This window comes from Felis catus, assembly GCF_018350175.1.
Source record: "Felis catus isolate Fca126 chromosome D2 unlocalized genomic scaffold, F.catus_Fca126_mat1.0 chrD2_random_Un_scaffold_45, whole genome shotgun sequence".
Lineage (NCBI taxonomy): Eukaryota > Metazoa > Chordata > Mammalia > Carnivora > Felidae > Felis > Felis catus.
This window is the reverse complement of record NW_025408508.1, coordinates 66,160-83,216: the sequence shown is the minus strand read 5'-3', so window position 1 is coordinate 83,216 and position 17,057 is coordinate 66,160. Positions and strand designations below refer to the sequence as shown.

Below are 17,057 nucleotides of genomic sequence, written 5' to 3'. Positions count from 1 at the left end.
TCCTCTTCAGCTTGGAAGTGCGTTCACGCATTCTCACATTTGCACCACCCGTCCCAAGGTGAGGAAGGGTGTTGACACATGTGCCCTGTCTCCCTCGGCATGGGAGGTGGTTCACACATGCTCCTCATCCCCTCGGTGATGGAGGGTGTCACCCATGAACAGTGCCACCCCTCGGAGAGGGAGTACTGTTGCCACTATTAAATGTGACCTTTCATCAATGATTCTTTTCACTTTCACAGCTGAAGAAGCATGCATCACTTAAGGTAAGGGTTAAGGTTAGCATTACATTTAGGCTTTAGGGTAAGGGTTAGGTCATGCTTGCTTTCCCCCTCTCTGCACGAGAGGTGTTTCACTAATACTCCCTGCCCCCCCGGCACAGATGGGCACAGCCCTCCGTCTGTGTAGAAGGGTGTTCTCACGCACAACCCTCCTTGGCGACGGAGGGCGTTTGTGCACGCACCCTGCCCCATTAGTGCAGGAGTTTGTTCTCGTGTGTGTAAGGCCCCCCTCCTGGCGGAAGGGCGTTCACCCATGTGCACCATCCCCCCACTTTGGCATGGGAAGGTGTTGACCTATGTGACGTGACACGTCAGCATGGGGGAATATTCACGCATCTGCCCCGCCCCCCTCTGCCCGGGAGGGTGTTCATGCATGCGCACAGCCACCAGTCAGTGAGGGACGGGTATTCATGCATGCGCACAACAACCCCTCCATGAAGGAGGGCAGTCACATATGCGCCATGCATCCCTCAACAAGGGAATGGTTCAAGCATGTGCCCCATACCCATTTTGGCACGGGAGGGTGTTGACCTATGCACCTTACCCCCTCAGCGCTGGAGGGTGTTCATAGATGTGCACAGACTCCATTGTGGCGGAAGTGTGTCACACTTCTGAACAACCCCGGCTAGGGGAGGGATGCCATTCGCACGTAGGCCCCGTCCCCATACCACTGGGTGCTGTTCACACATGTGCACAGCTCTCCCTACTGGCGGAAGAGTGTTCACACATGCACAAAACTCCTGCTCCAAGAGGTAGGGCGTTTCCACATGAGCACAATCCCCATCAGTGAGGGAGGGCATGCATGCATGCTCCTTACCCACTACCGCAGGAGGCTGTACAGGCATGCGCACAGCCCCCCTTACTGGTGTATGTTCACGCATGCACACAGCTCCCCTCAATGAGGGAAGGCATTTGCACATGCGCCCCCTTCCCCTGGGCAAGGAAGGGTGTTCAGGCATGCACAGAACCACCACCTCAGCCAGGGAGGTCGTTGGTGCATGCGCCCTGCCCCACTTAGCACAGGAGGTGGTTCAGGCTTCCGCCTGGCCCCCTGTCAGCATGTGAGTCGGTCACCCATGCACAGCGCCACCCCTCAGGGAGGAAGTACTGATGTCACTATTGAATGTGATGTTTCATGAATGGTTCTTTTCACTTTCACAGCTGAAGAAACACAGCTGAAGAAACGTGGCCAGGGAGGGCGTTGACGTATGCTCCCCGCTCCCCTCGCCAGGATGGTGTTCACACATGTGCAAAGCCCCCCCCCCTTGCCAAAGGGGGTTCAGGCATGCCCACAACCCCCGCTCTGTGAGGCAGACCATTTGTACAGGCACACAACCCTCCCTCAGCAAGGGACAGTGTTCATGCTTGGCCCCACTCACCTCGGTGGGAAGGGTGTTCACACATGCACATAACCCCCCTCAGCATTGGAGGGCGTTCAAACATGTGCCCCACCCCACTTGACGCCAGAGGTGGTTCAGGATTCTGCCTTGCCCCTGGTTGGTGTGTGAGATGGTCACCCATGCACAGTGCCACCTTTTAGGGAGAGAGTAGTGATGTCACTATTAAATGTGATATTTCACGAATGGTTCTTTCACTTTCACAGCTGAAGAAACACACATCTCTTAAGGTAAGTGTTAGGGTTGGCACTGACATAAGGGGTAGGGTAAGGCTTAGGTAGTACTTCCTCCACCCTGGGTATGAAAGGTTTTCAAGCATTATCTTTCCCCCCCCTTTGGACAGGAGGGGGTTAACACTTGCGCCCTCCCACATCAAGGGAGGGGGTCACCATTGCGCCACTGTCTCTGTGATGGAGGGGTGTCACTCATGTTCTTTCCCACACCTTGGCACGGGAGGGGATCATGCATGTGCCCCTTCTGCACCCCTTCATCGGCGACGAAGCCTTGATGTTCCTTTTAGGCCAGACGTATTTTGCACTGCCTCGGCCACTCAGTGGATTAAGTGTCCCACTTCAGGTCATAGTCTCACGGTTTGTGGTTTCGAACCCTCGCTTCACCTCTGTGCTGATGACTCTGAACATGGAGCCTGCTTCAAATACTGTGTCTCACTTTCTGTCTGCCCCTTCCCCACGTGTGTTCTGTCTGTCTGTCTGTCTGTCTCTCTCTCTCTCTCTCTCTCTCTCAAAAAACAGTGAAGCTAAAAACATTTTAAAGCAGCTCCATCAGTCTACTTGTCTTCTTGCCCTATTCCCGCCTCTTCTCGGGAAGGTCCATTTCACCGATTGGAAGAGACAGTAAAACCCTCGTGTGGCCATTCAAATGAGTCACTATTTAGGAAACAAGTGATTATGCTACTTTTCCACGGTCAGGATACCATGGCCATTTCATGAATGTCCCTAGGCAGGCGGGGCCTCTAAAACTAGAAATGCTAGAGGTGATTTTACTGGTAAACAGGTGAGGTTTGTGTTCGCTGAGTTCCTTTTACTTCGTTTCATCTTTCCTTGATTGCCTATCTGTGTTGGGTCAACAATTGGTTTGATATTGACTTTACAGTTAGGTTATTTTTATCTCATGGTTAACTATCCATGGTTATCTGCTCTGATAGAGCTTAAGCAAGTACAAATATTTCGTGTTGCACATATTAGCATTAGTGTTTCCTGTGCACCTGCAGCTGTTTCTCCCAGCCCACAGGGAGCAATCACTTCCCATCCAGCACCACCTGCTTTGTCTTCCTATGCCTAGCAGTGCACGTGCTGGTGCCTGCAGAACTTCCCTTGTTTCTCTGTCAGCTGAGTCTGAATGGGCTTCCTCTCCCACTCGTCCCTACTTCTCATCTCTTTAATGGATGACACACATCGCTGAAGGTCACAGTGAAGTCTCAAACTTCAGTATGTGGATTACGTGGCACCATTTTACAGTCTCACTTGATTACCCCCTTTCTTTAAAAATTACTTCCTTCCTCCTCCCACCGTCTGGGCCGCTGCTCACCAGTGTCTGTGTTGGTAGGTCCTCGTCTTCTTCCTGTCCCCCATCTGCTTTCCACCCGCCCTTACTCTGGGGTGATCTCAGCCAGCCTCAGGCTTCTATATGCCAGCATCTGGGGCCTCTAAGTCTTTATGCACTGCCCACAGCTGTTCATGTCTCCAGACACCTGACTCCAGCTGTGCACCACACAGGTGCTACCCTCCCCAGACTCTGCTACCTCCCTGTAGGCCTCTCCTATTCCCCTCCCCTTTTTTACTGGGCTGCTGCCACACTGGCCCCTCCCTGTTCCCTGAGCTTGTCAGGCACATACTCCTGCTTCAGGTCTTTGCACTCACTTTGCCTCTCTCTGTCGGGGATATACTTCCACGTGCCAACAAGACATACTCCCTCATTTCCATCATAACCTTGCTCTGACATCACCTGCTCAGTGGAGTCTCTGCTAGCTCTCTATGTAAAACTGAAAACTGCTCCTTCTCCGACCTGAACACCCGATATCCCTTTCCTGCATTCTTTTTCTTCCTGGCCCTTGGCACCATCTGTTTTTCTTTCTTGCTTGCTGGATGTCGCCTACTGCAGTCCCTGCCAGATTGTCGGCTCCATGGGGTCCAAAGACCAAACTAGCTTTGTTTAGGCCTGGTTCCTTAGGGCCCTCGAACAGTGCCCAACTCCTTCAAAGGCTCACACACCATTTGCTGAGCAAGTAAATATTAGGATTTCATATTATTTTGCTGGGTCCGCCATCACAATGTACCACAGACTGGGTGGCTTAAGCAACAGAAATTGATTTATTTATTTTCTCACACTTCAGATCAAGGTGTGGCCAGGGTGGGTGTCCTCTCTCCATGACTGGTGGATGGCCTCCTTCCCACTGTCTTCACGTGGTCTTCCTTCTGTGTGTGTAGTTGCCCACTCTCTTCCTATAGGACACCGGTTATCAGACTAGAGTCCCTCCCCACAAATGAGCTCATTCGACCTCCACTTTACCTTTCAAGATCTGGTATCCAAGTACAGTCCCATGGGTAGTTAGGACTTCAATGTATGGATTTTGGGGGCAAATCCATTCCATAACAGGTTTCTGTCTGTTGTACCTAGTCACTACCTACATGGGTTTTTTTTTTCTCTATGCCCTTGTGCCCGTTATTTGCTCACACAGTGCTAATCCCAGTTTGCCCTTAGCCCAAGTTATAACTCTGTTTATTTATTTGTATAGGCTTGCATCTTCCCTCTACCTCTATACTCCAAGTTCCGGGCTGGCACTGGAATTACATCTTTAGCACGGACATCATAACCTCCAGGTGAGGTAAGTATGATTATTTTCATTTTGAAAATCAACAATCTGAAGCTCAAAAGAGAGTAGGTCATGTTTCTGAGATCACAGTACTAGTAAGTGCTGTCCTTTGGATAACTTTGTTCTCATGGGCTCCAAAGCCCACTTTCTTTCATCTACCATATGTCCCCAAGATGAACGGGGAAAAGCCATACTTCAGCCTGGTATAATATAAGCAATGGTACGTGTAAAGCTGGTGTAACAATTCAGGAAATGGGATTAAGTTTAGTATCTGAGTAATTATACCCACAGGTTGAATTTCAATATCACATCCTTTTATTTTTTACTGCTGCAATTTCTGTTATCCTTAATGATTATATAAACGTATTCTTCCCTTTGCAAAATTTAGCCAGTAAGAATACTGAGAGAGTTTGTTTCCTTTGTAACAGGTCTGAATTATACAATGAATTCATAATGTCAAGATAATAGCTGTTATTTTTTCCTACAATATAGAGGAAAAGGTCATTGCCTTTGTTGTAAGAGTTTACCATGTGTTCTTGGTAACATGACTGAGCTGTATTGGTGAAAACCCGTCGTAGATTTTGAAAGTCAGTTATTTATAGTTAAGAGAGTATCGTTCTTTCTTTGGGTGCAGCTGATTGTTTGAAATAGAACTTAGGATTTGTCTGCATAGATTGTCTATTTCAGAATGAGCTTTGTTTTAAAAAGTATGTTATATTTGCATTCATGCAAGTTGTACCATCATTAAATTGACAGGAAAGCAGCTGTTAATAGTTGTCATTTGGACATGTAGATGGAAATCCTAAGGGTCATGGTGTGACTCCTTACACGTGTTGAGCTCTGGTTTCATTTGGCATTTCCAAACCATTGCCATGACCTTATGAATGTTGATCAAGTGGCCATATAATGGTTGTTTTAAATTGGCATCAGTGGTGTAGAGATGATTCTTAAGTTGTGTATGAGGAAGCTGTTGGTTTTCTGCTTCTATGTCTGTGTAGCTCCTAAAAATAGAAGACTAGCGCATCTTATCAAAATTACTTTTGTTCAAAGTCAATGCAACTTGTGAATGAGCTAAAGGCTTAGATAATAGTCAGTACTTTTGGAGTCTGATATTTGCAAATTTAAAATAGGTCTTCGGGTATCTGTGTGGCTCAGTTGGTTAATCATCTGACTTTGGCACAGGTCATGATCTCACTGCTCATGACTTTGAGCTCCATGTTGGGCTCTGTGCTGGCAGCTGGGAGCCTGGAGCCTGATTGCGATTCTGTGTTCCCTCTCTCTGCCCCTCCCTGGCTCATGCTCTTTCTCTCTCTCTCAAATATAAACTTAAACATAGAAAATAGGTCTAGAATAAATCTGTAGACCATAACATATTTATAGTGACTGCTGATTGAAACAAAGAAATAGCCTGAAATTCCAAAAATACATTACTGTTGTTTCCCTAGGCTCCCATTAAATGCCAGGTTGACCATTAAGCTGAATACAAGCAGTAATCTTTTAGTAACTTGGAAGAGATAAGCATACTATCATAGCTAGTAAGGTTTGATATATGTCGTTTTGGTAGACCTATTTTCTTTAATGATCAAAAATTAATTTGAGGTCTCATTTATTTGGGTATTCAGGATTAAGAGAAGTTACCCGAGGCAAATGAATTAAGACCATTTTAGAACTGACCTGGACTTAAAAAGCCAGAGACTGGAGTCATGATAAAGATAGTTTGAACATGCCATTTCATCAAATAAAAAAAAATACAGCTCCTGAATGACAATCATCATGTTGGAGGAGAGTTTCTGGTGTTCCCTCCACAAATGGTGCATGATTTTCAGTCAAGGATACAGCCTCACTGACTGTACTTTTACTGACATGATGGTTCAGATACCAACAATGTTGTCTGTTGGGATTGTCTTTTACAAAACTGATATCCTTTCAGTTTTCAGCTTAATTAATATACTAAGGAGAAAAAAAATGTTTCCCTCTTTCTGAAAAATAATCCCATTTGTATTTAGAGTTATCATTAAACATAGTATTTCTAAAAATGGTTAATAAATTGGAAGTCAATATAAATTTGCTTGTGAAGTTATCAAATGGAAAACTGTTGCCAAAGCAGTTATTTTATGTTTTATAGGAAAACTAATCTTTTATGTCCTTACTGCATTTATGTTATATCCTATTCACTTTTGTTTCATGCTATTTGTGTGTGTGTGTGTGTGTGTGTGTGTGTGTGTGTGTGTGTGTTTGCAACTAAGTGAAATGTGCAATATTTGGTCATTTAAATAGATTCACTAATTTAGGCAAAGTCAGCCATAAACAAATGCAATACATTATGTCCAAAGTAGTCAAGCAGATTTTGCATCATGAGTAAAACTTGCTTTATCTTAAATGAATTTGCTTTTCTCTTTTCTTTTTAACAAGCCAAGTCAAAGGTGAATATATTCTTTCTGCTCACCTTGAGGCAGGGCAAGAGCAGATTTGTGTCAGAGCGCACTGTCCGTATTTATGAGAAACTAGGGAAATTAAGAAAGCCACTTAGGTACAAACCTTAGTGGGGACTCATGACTGACACCTTTTCAACAATATTCTGTTGGGATGTCTTTTATTTACTGGGTTAATTTTTTTTTATTTTTAGTTAATTTATTTTTTAAATTTACATCCAAGTTAGCATAATGTGGAACAATGATCTCATTAGTAGATTACTTAAAGTCCCTTACCCATTTAGCACATCAGCCCTCCCACAGTCCCTCCAGTAACCCTGTTTATTCTCCACATTTAAGAGTTTTTTTTAATGTTTTTGTCCCCCTCCATGTTTTTATATTATTTTGCTTCCCATCCCTTATATTCATCTGTTTTGTATCTTAAAGTCCTCATATGAGTGAGGTCCTATAATATTTGTCTTTCTCTGACTAAATTCGCTTAGCATAATACCCTCTAGTTCCATCCATGCAGGTTAAATGGCAACATTTTATTCTTTTGGATTGCTAAGCAATACTCTATTTGTGTGTGTGTGTGTGTGTGTGTGTGTGTGTGTGTGTGTGTGTGTGTATACACCACATCTTCTTTATCCATTCATCCATCGATGGACATTTTTTTTTTTCTATACTTTAGCTGTTGTTGATGGTGCTTCTATAACTTTGGGGTTCACTTTTCCCTTCAAAATAGCACATCTGTATCATTTGGATAAATACCTAGTAGTGCAACTGCTGGGTTGTAGGGTAGTCCTCTTTTTCATTTTGTGAGGAACCTACCTACTGGTTTCCAGAGTGACTGTGCCAGTTTGCATTCCCGCCAGCAGTGCAAGAGTTCCTCTTTCTCCGCTTCCTCGCCAACATCTGTCGTTGCCTGAGTTGTTAGTGTTAGCCATTCTCACAGGGGTGAGGTGTTATCTCATTGTGTTTTTGATTTGTACTTCCATGATGATGAGTGATGTTGAGCATTTTTTCATGTTTCATTTGGCCATCTGGATGTCATCCTTGGAAAGTGTTTGCTCATGTCTTGGCTCATTTCTACACTGGATTACTTGTTTTTTGGGTATTGAGTTCGATATGTTCTTTATAGATTTTGCATACTAATCCTTTATCTCATATGTCGTTTGCAAATATCTTCTCCCATTCTGTTGGTTGCCTTTTAGTTTTGCTGATTGTTTCCTTCACTGTGAAGAAGCTTTTTATTTTGATGAGGTCCTAATCGTTCATTTTTGCTTTTGTTTCCCTTGCCTCTGGAGACTTGTTGACTAAGAAGTTGTGGAAGCAAACATCAAAGAGGTTTCTGCCAGCTTTCTCCTCGAGGGTTTTGATGGCTTCCTATGTTACATTTAGGTCTTTCATCCATTTTGAGTGTCTTTCGTCCATTTTGAGTGTGAGAAAGTGGTCCAGACTCATTCTTCTGTATGTCGCTGTCCAGTTTTCCCAGCACTCTTGCTGAGGAGACTGTATTTATTCCATTGGATATTCTATCCTTTTTGTCAAAGATTAGTTGGCCATACGTTTCTGGGTCCATTTCTGTGTTCGTATTCTCTTCCACTCATCTGAGTGTCTGTTCTTGTGCCAAGAGCATACTGTCTTGGTGATTACTGCTTTGTAATACAGCTTGAAGTCCAGGATTGTGATGCCTCCTACTTTGGTTTTCTTTTTCAAGATAGCTTTGGCTATTCAGGGTCTTTTCTGGTTCCATACAAATTGTAGGATTCTTTGTTGTAGCTCTGTGAAGAATGATGGTGTTATTTTGATAGGTATTGTGTTGACTATGTAGATTGTTCTGGGTACTATTGACATTTTAACATTATTTGTTCTTCCTATCCAGGAGCATGCAACATTTGTCTTTTCTGTGTGTTTGCCATCTGCAATTTCTTTCATAAGCTTTCTATAGTTTTCAGTGTATAGATTTTTCACCTATTTGGTTAGATTTATTCCTAGGTATTTTATGGGTTTTGGTGCAATTTTAAATGGGATCGATTCCCTGATCCCTCTTTCTCTTGCTTCATTGTTGGTGCATAGGAATGCAACTGATTTCTGTGCATTGATTTTATATCCTGCCAGTTTGCTGAATTCCTGTATTATTTCTAGCAGTTTTTTGTTGACTATTGTGGGTTTTCCACATAGAGTTTCATGCCATCTATGAAGAGTGAAAGGTTGAGCTCCTCCTGGACGATTTGGATGCCTTTTATTTCTTTGTGTTGTTTGATTGCTGAGGCTAAGACTTCCAATATTATGTTGAATACCAGTGGCGAGAGTGGACATCCTTGTCTTGTTCCTGACCTTAGGAGGAAAGCTCTCAGTTTTGCCCCTTTGAGGATGATATTAGCTTCGGGTCTTTCATATATGCCTTTTATGATCTCGAGGTATGATCCTTCTATCCCTACGTTCTTGAGGGATTTTATCAAGAAAGGATGCTGTATTTTGTCAAATGCTTTCTCTGCATCTATTGAGAGGATCATGTGGTTCTTGTCCTTTCTTTTATCGATGTGATAAGTCACATTGATTGTTTTGTGGATATTGAACCCGATTTGCATTCCAGGTATTAATCCCACTTGGTCGTGGTGAGTAACGTTTAAATGTATTGTTGGATCTGGTTGGTTCATATCTTGTGGAAGATTTTTGTATCCATGTTCATCATGAAAATTTGTGTATACTTCTCCTTTTTAGTGGGTCTTTTTCTGGTTTTGGAATCAAGGTAATGCTGGGTTCAGAGAAAATGTTTGGAAGTTTTCCTTCCATTTCTTTTTTTGGGACAGCTTCAAGAGCATAGGTGTTAACTCTTCCTTAAATGTTTGGTAGAATTCCCCTGGAAAGCCATCTGGCCCTAGGCTCTTTTTCTTGGGAAATTTTTGATTACTAATTCAATGTCTTTACTGGTTATGGGTCTGTTCAAATTTTCTACTTCTTCCTGTTTCAGTTTTGTTAGTTTATATATTTCTAGGAATTTGTCTCTTTCTTCCAGATTGTCCATTTTATTGGCATATATTTGCTGATAATATTCTCTTATTATTTGTATTTCTGCTGTGTTGGTTGTGACCTCTCCTCTTTCTTTCGTGATTTTATTTCTTTGGGTCCTTTCCTTTTTCTTTTTGATCCAACTGGCTAGTGGTTTATCAATGTTATTAATTATTTCAAAGAACAAGCTTCTGGTTTCATTGATCTGTTCTACTGTTTTGTGTGTGGGTGGAGGGGGGATATTTGTTGTTTTTTTTTTTCTGTGTGTGTTTTTGTTTTTGTTTTCAGTTTCGATAGCATTGATTTTTGCTGTAATCTTTATCATTTCTTGTCTTCTGCTGGTTTTGGTTTTATTTGTTGTTCTTTTTCCAGCTCTTTAAGGTATAAAGTTGGGCTGTGTATCTGAGACCTTCTTACCTCTTTTGGAAGGCCTGGATTGCTATAAACTTCCTCTTATGACTACCTTTGCTGAATCCCAGAGGTTTAGGGGTGTGGTGTTATCTGCTTCGTTGGCTTCCATGTACTTTTTAATTTTCTCTTTAACTTCTTGGTTCACCCATTCATTCCTTTTTTTTAATTTTATTTTTTATGTTTTAAAATTTACATCCAAATTAGTTAGCATATAGTGCAACAATGATTTCATGAGTATATTCCTTAATGCCCCTTACCCATTTAGCCAAACCCCCTCCCACATCCCATCCAGTAACACTCTGTCTGTCCTACATAGTTATGAGTCCATTCTGTTTTGTCCCCCTCACTGTTTTTATTTTATTTTTGTTTCCCTTCCCTTATGTTCATATGTTTTGTCTCTTAAAGTCCTCATGTGAGTGAAGTCATATGATTTTTGTCTTTCTCTAATTTCACTTAACATAATACCCTACAGTTCTAACCACGTAGTTGCAAATGGCAAGATTTCAGTCTTTTTGAAATATATATATATATATATATATATATATATATATATCTATATCTATATATATATATCACTTATATATATATATATCACTTCTTTATCCATTCTTCCATTGGTGGACATCATTTGGGCTCTTTCCATACTTTGGCTATTGTTGATAGTGCTGCTATAATCATGGGGGTGGTGCATGTGTCCCTTCAAAACAGCACACCTGTATCCCTTCGATAAATGCCTAGCAGTGCAATTGTTGGGTCGTAGGGTAGTTCTGTTTTTAGTTTTTTGAGGAACCTCCATACTGTTTACAGAGTGGCTGCACCAGCTTGTATTCCACCATTCATTCTTTAGTAGTATGTTCTTTAGTCTCCAAGTGTTTGTTATCTTTCCAAATTTTTTCTTGTGGTTGATTTTGAGTTTTATAGCATTGTGAGCTGATCATATGCACGGTATGATCTCAAACTTTTTGTACTTGTTGAGGGCTGATTTGTTTTCCAGTATGATATCTATTCTGCAGACGTTCCATGTGTCCTGGAGAAGAATGTACATTCTGCTGCTTTAGGATGAAATGTTCTGAATATAACTGTTAAGTCCATCTGGTCCAGTGTCTCACTCAAATCCATTGTTTGTTTGTTGATTTTCTGTTTAAATGATCTTTCTGTTGTCATAATGGGGTGTTGAAGTCCCATACTATTATGGTTTTATTATCAATGAGCTTCTTTATATTTGTGATTAATTGATTTATATCTTTGGGTGCTTTCACATTGGGAGCATAAATGTTTACAATTGTTAAGTCTTCTTGGTGGATAGACCCCCTCAATTATGATACAACACACTTATTCATCTCTTGTTACAGTCTTTATTTTGAAGTCTAGATTGTCTGATATGAGTAAGGCTACTCCGTCTTTCTTTGGCTATCATTAGCATGATAGATGGTTCTGCAGCCCCTTACTTTCAATCTGAAGGTGACTTTAGGTCTAATATGGGTCTCTTGTAAACAGCATATAGATGGATCTTGTTTTTTTCCCCACCCTGTTACCTTGTGTCTTTTGATTGGAGCATCTATGCCATTGACGTTTAGAGTGAGTACTCACAGATATGAGATTATTGTCATTATGTGTCTTGTAGCGTTGGATTTTGTGGTGGTGTTTTTTTGTGCTATCCAGTCTTTGGTACTTTTGGTGTTTTTTTTATTCTTTTTTTTAATCTTTTCTCCCCTCAGGGAGCCCCCCTGAAAATTCCTTTAGGAATTGCTTAGTGGTCACGAACTCCTTTAAGTTTTATTTGTCTGGGAAACTTTTAATCTGTCCTTCTATTTTGAACGACAGACTTGCTGGATAAGGAATTCTTGGCTGCATAGTTTTCTGATTCAGCACATTGAGTATATCTTGCCACTCCTTTCTGGCCTGCCAAGCCTCTGTGGGTAGGTCTGCTGCAAACCTGATCTTTGTTGTCTTCCCTTGTTGGTTAAGGACTTTTTTCCCTTGCTGCATTCATGATTCTTTCCTTGACTGAGTATTTTGTGAATTTGAATATGATATTCCTTTTACTGGTGGATTTTTGTGGAATCTTATGAGAGTCCTCTGTGCTTCCTGGACTTTAATGTCTGTGCCTTTTCCTAGGTAAAAAAAAATATATATCCGCTATGATTTGCTGACTTAACACTTCTATCCCTTTGTCTCTCTCTTCATCTTCTGGGAGCCCTCTGATTCTGATGTTGTCCTTTTTAATGAGACAGGGTTAGGTATAGGTTGAGGGTTATGGTTAGGGTTAAGGTTAGGGTTAGACTTAGGACCCAGGATGCTCCAGGCACTGAAACCCCAACAGTGCACTTGTCTCCACGAAGGGCTGAGTGGAGTACACAAGGGAGGGTTCCAGTCAGGATTAGTCTTTGGGTTCCAAGACCAGACAACTCTATGGGACGTTCTTCAGGTAGGCCTCAGAAATACTCTCTTGTAGACACACTCGCGCTTTGGAAATCACATGGTGATGTTTCAGGTTCCATGCCAAGTGTTTCTGCACCTATTTTCGATCCCGTGTGCGTGTTGTAGTCAGACTTTGGAATTGGGTCCCATGGGGAGAGAGCCATAGCTACAGTTAGGGTTCAGACCAGGGACATCGACAGGGCTGAGGCAACACCAGTATCATGAATTCCATGGAGGACTGAGGTGACGGCACATGCACAGCTGTGGGCCTGCTGTAGAGTTAGTGTGATAGATAGGGTTAGGAGCAGGTTGAGGGCTAGGGTTAAGATTACGGTTAGGGTTAGGGTATGTCCCAGGAGACTCCAGGCACTGACCCCACATCAGAGCAACTGTCTCCCCGAAGGGCTGAGTGGAGTACACAAGGGAGGATGCTGGTCAGGATTAGTCTTTGAGTTCCAAGGTCAGACAAATATATGGGCCACCCTTCAGGGAGGCCTCAGGAATCTTCTTGGGCAGCTGCAGCCAGGCCTTTGAAAGGACATGGTGATGTTCCGGGTTTTTTGCTGAGTGATTCTGTACCGCTTCATGCACCCAGACACGTGGTGTTTTCAGACTTTTGTATTGGGTCCCCATGGGGAGAGACCTTAGCTAAATTTAGGGTTCGATTGAGTGACATCACCAGTGCCGAAGCGAATCCAGTCTTGTGATCTCCATGGAGGGTTGAAGTGAGGGCCCATGCGAAGGTGCAGGTCATGAGTAGGCTTTGAATTGAGATAGGGTTAGGGATTTGTTGAGAGTTCTGACTAGTGTTAGGGTTAGGGTTAGTTCCCAGGGGGATCCAAGCGCTGACCCCACAGCAGTGCAGTTGTCTCCCTGAAGGGCTGAGTGAGGGCACAGTGGATCGTGCTCGTCAGGATTAATTTTTGGGTCCAAAGGCCAGACAACTGTATGGGCCACTGGTCGGGTAGGCCTCAGGAATTCTCAGGGGCAGCTACAGTGGGGCTTGGAAACAACATAGTGATGTTCCAGGTTCTATGCCAGGTGGTCCTGCACCGCTTCAGGACCCCAGGCGTTGGGGTTGTCAGACTTTGGTATTGGGTACCCATGGGGAGAGAGCCTTAGCTAGGGTTAGGGTTCGATCCAGGGACATCGCCAGTGTTGACGAGACCAGTCTCGTGACCTACCTGGAGGGCTGAAGTGGGGGCCCATGTGACGGTGCGCTTCAAGTGTAGGGTTAGAGTTCGAGATAGGGTTTGGGTTCGCCTGAGGGTTCTGGTTAGGGTTTCTGTTAGGTTTAGGTCTCAGGAGCCTCCAGACACTGACCCCAAGGCAGTGCAGATGTTTCCCCGAAGGGCTGAGTGGAAGACACAGGGAGGGTGCCGGTCATGATTAGCCTTTGGATTCTAGGCCACACAAATATCTGGGCCACCCTTCGTGTAGGCCTCGGTAAACCTCTCTTGCAGCTGCAGTCACCCTTAGAAAATGACATACTGATGTTCCACGTTCCATGCCGAGTATTTCTGCACTGATTCTTGAACCCTTGAGCGGGGTGTTGTCAGACTTTGGAATTGGGTCCCCATGGTGAGAGAGTCTTAGCTAGGGTTAGGATTCGGTCCAGGGAAATAGACCTGGCTCAAGCGACTCCAGTTTTGTGATCTCCCTCAAGGGCTGAAATGAGGGCACATGGGAGGGTGTGGGTCAAGTGTATGGTTAGTGTTAGAGAATGGGTTAAGTGTAGGGTGAGTGTTACGGTTAGGGTTATGTTTAGGGTTAGTGTTAGGTCCCAGGAGGCTCCAGGCACTGACCCCACAGCAGAGCCTTTGTCTCCCCAAAGGGCTGAGTGGGGGACACAAGGGAGGGTGCTGTCAGGATTAGTCTTTGGGTTTCAAGGCCAGATGTATGTATGGGCCATCCTTCGGGTAGGCCTCAGGAATCCTCTTGTGCAGATGCAGTCACGCTTTGGAAACGACATGGTGATGTTACACGCTCCATACTGAGTATTTCTGCACTGATTCTCGAACCCGTCTGCATGGTATTGTCAGACTTTGGAATTGGGACCCCATGGGAAGAGAGGCTTAGCTAGGTTTAGGATTCGGTCCAGGGAAGTTGCCAGGGCTGAAGCGACACCAGTGTTGTTAATTCCATGGAAGGTGAAGTGAGGGAAAATGTGTGGCTGTGAGTCTGCTGTAGAGTTAGTGTGCTAGATAGGGTTAGGTGTAGGGTGAGGGTTATGGTTTGGGTCATGGATAGGGTTTGGGTTAGGTCCCAGGAGACTCCAGGCACTGAACCCACAGTAGATCAGTTGTCTCCCTGAAGGGCTGAGTGCACTACACAAAGGAGGGTGCCGGTCAGCATTAGGCTTTGGGTTCCAAGGCCAGAAAAATGTATTGGCCATCCTACAGGTAGGCCTCAGGAATCCTCTCATGCAGCTGCAATTGCAGTTTGCAAATGACATGGTGAATTTCCATGTTCCATGCCGAGTATTTCTGCACTGATTGTCGATCTCATGTGTGTGCTGTTGTCAGACTTGAAATTTATTCCACATGGGGAGAGAGCCTTAGCTAGGGTTAGGGGTCGGTCCTGGGAAGTCACCAGGGCTGAAGCGACTCCAGTTTCATGATCTTCCTAGAGGGCTGATTGAGGGCCCATGCGAAGTTTCAGGTGAAGTACAGGGTTAGGGTTAGAGATAGGGTTAAGTGTAGGTTGAGGGATATGGTTTGGGTTACGGTTTCGGTTAGGGTTAGGTCCCAGGAGGCTCTAAGCACTGATTCCACAAGAGTGCTGTTGTCTCCCTGAGGGGCCGAGTGGTGTCCCCAGGGAGGGTGTCAGTCAGGATAAGTCTTTGGGTTCCAATTCCAGACAAATGTATGGGAGACACTTCGGATAGGCCTCAGGAATCCTCTCGTGCAGCTGCAGTCGTGCTTTGGAAATGACGTGGTGATGTTCTGCATTCCGTGTAGAGTATTTCTACACTGATCTCGAAACCGTGTGTTTGCTGTTGTCAGTCTTTGGAATTGGTTCCCCACGGGGTTAGCGCCTTAACCAGGGTTAGGGTTAGGTCCAGGGAAGTCGGCAGGGCGGAAGCGACTCCAGGTTCGTGATCTCCCTCGCGGGCTGAATTGAGGGCCCAGCGATGATGCGGGTCAAGTGTAGGGTTAGAGTTCAAGATAGGATTAGGTTTCAGTTGAGGGTTCTGGTTAGGATTACGTTTAGGGTTAGGGTTAGAATAAGGTCCCAGGAGGCTCCAGGCGCTGAAAGCACAGCAGTGCAGTTGTCTCCCCACTGGGCTGAGTGTACAAGGGACGGTGCTAGTCAGGATTAGTCTTTTGGTTCCAAGGCCTGACAACTCTATGGGTCACTGGTGTAGTAGGCCTCAGGAATCCTATAGGCAGCTGCAGCCAGGCCTTCAAAAGCACATGGGGACCTTCCAGGTTCTATCCCGAGTGATCCTGCACCGCTTCTGGAGCCCAGGCATGTGGTGTTGTCAGACTTTGGTATTGGTTCCACATGGGGAGAGAGCCTTAGCTAGGGTTAAGGTTCTGTCCCTGGACGTCGCCAGGTCTGAAGCGACTCCAGTCTCGTGATGTCCTTCCAGGGATGAAGTGAGAGCCCATGCAATGGTGATGGTCAAGTGGAGGGTTAGTGTTTGAGATAGGATTAGGTTTTGGTTGAGGGTTCTGGTTAGGCTTAGGTTTAGGGTAGTGTTAGGACCCAGGATGCTCCAGGCGCTGAACCCACAGGAGTGCAGTTGTCTTCCCGAAGGAATAAGGTGAGGGCACATGGTAGGGTGCTGGTCAGGATTAGTCTTGGGCTTCCAAGACCACACAACTCTTTGGGCCACTGGTCAGTGAGGCCTCTGGAATCCTCTTGGGATGCCGCAGCCAGGTCTTTGAAAGGACATGGTGTTGTTCCAGGTTCTATGCCGAGTGATCCTGCACCGCTTCTGGACCCCAGGTGCGTGGTGTTGTCACACTTGGTTTTGGGTCCCCATGGGGAGAGAGCCTTAGCTAGGGTTAGCTAGGGTTAGGGTTTAGTCCAGTGACATCGCCAGGGCTGAAGCGACTCCAGTCTCGTGATCTCCCTCGAGGGCTGAATTGAGGGCCCATGCGACGGTGTGGGTCAAGTGTAGGGTTAGGGTTACAGATAGGGTTAGGTGTAGGGTGAGGGTTATGTTTAAGGTTATGTTTAAGGTTAGGGTTAGGTCCCAGGAGTCTCTAGACACCCCACAGCAGAGCAATTTTCTCCCCGAAGGTCTGAGTGGAGTACACAAGGGAAGGTGCCGGTCAGGATT

General features: G+C 44.7%; 1 protein-coding gene across 13 annotated transcripts in view; it reads left to right on the top strand.

Annotated features, from left to right (window-relative positions):
* The window catches only part of LOC109501251, a 72,767-nt gene that overhangs the window by 10,777 nt on the left and 44,933 nt on the right, over positions 1-17,057 (top strand). For 11 of the 13 annotated variants that reach the window (XR_006593441.1, XR_006593450.1, XR_006593449.1 and 8 more), the window contains 3 exons: positions 240-263; positions 1,440-1,905; positions 4,431-4,520. The gene's annotated coding sequence lies outside the window, so the exon portion shown is untranslated. The remainder of the gene's footprint in view (positions 1-239; positions 264-1,439; positions 1,906-4,430; positions 4,521-17,057) is intronic. The other 2 variants (XR_006593444.1, XR_006593443.1) reach the window with 1 other exon arrangement.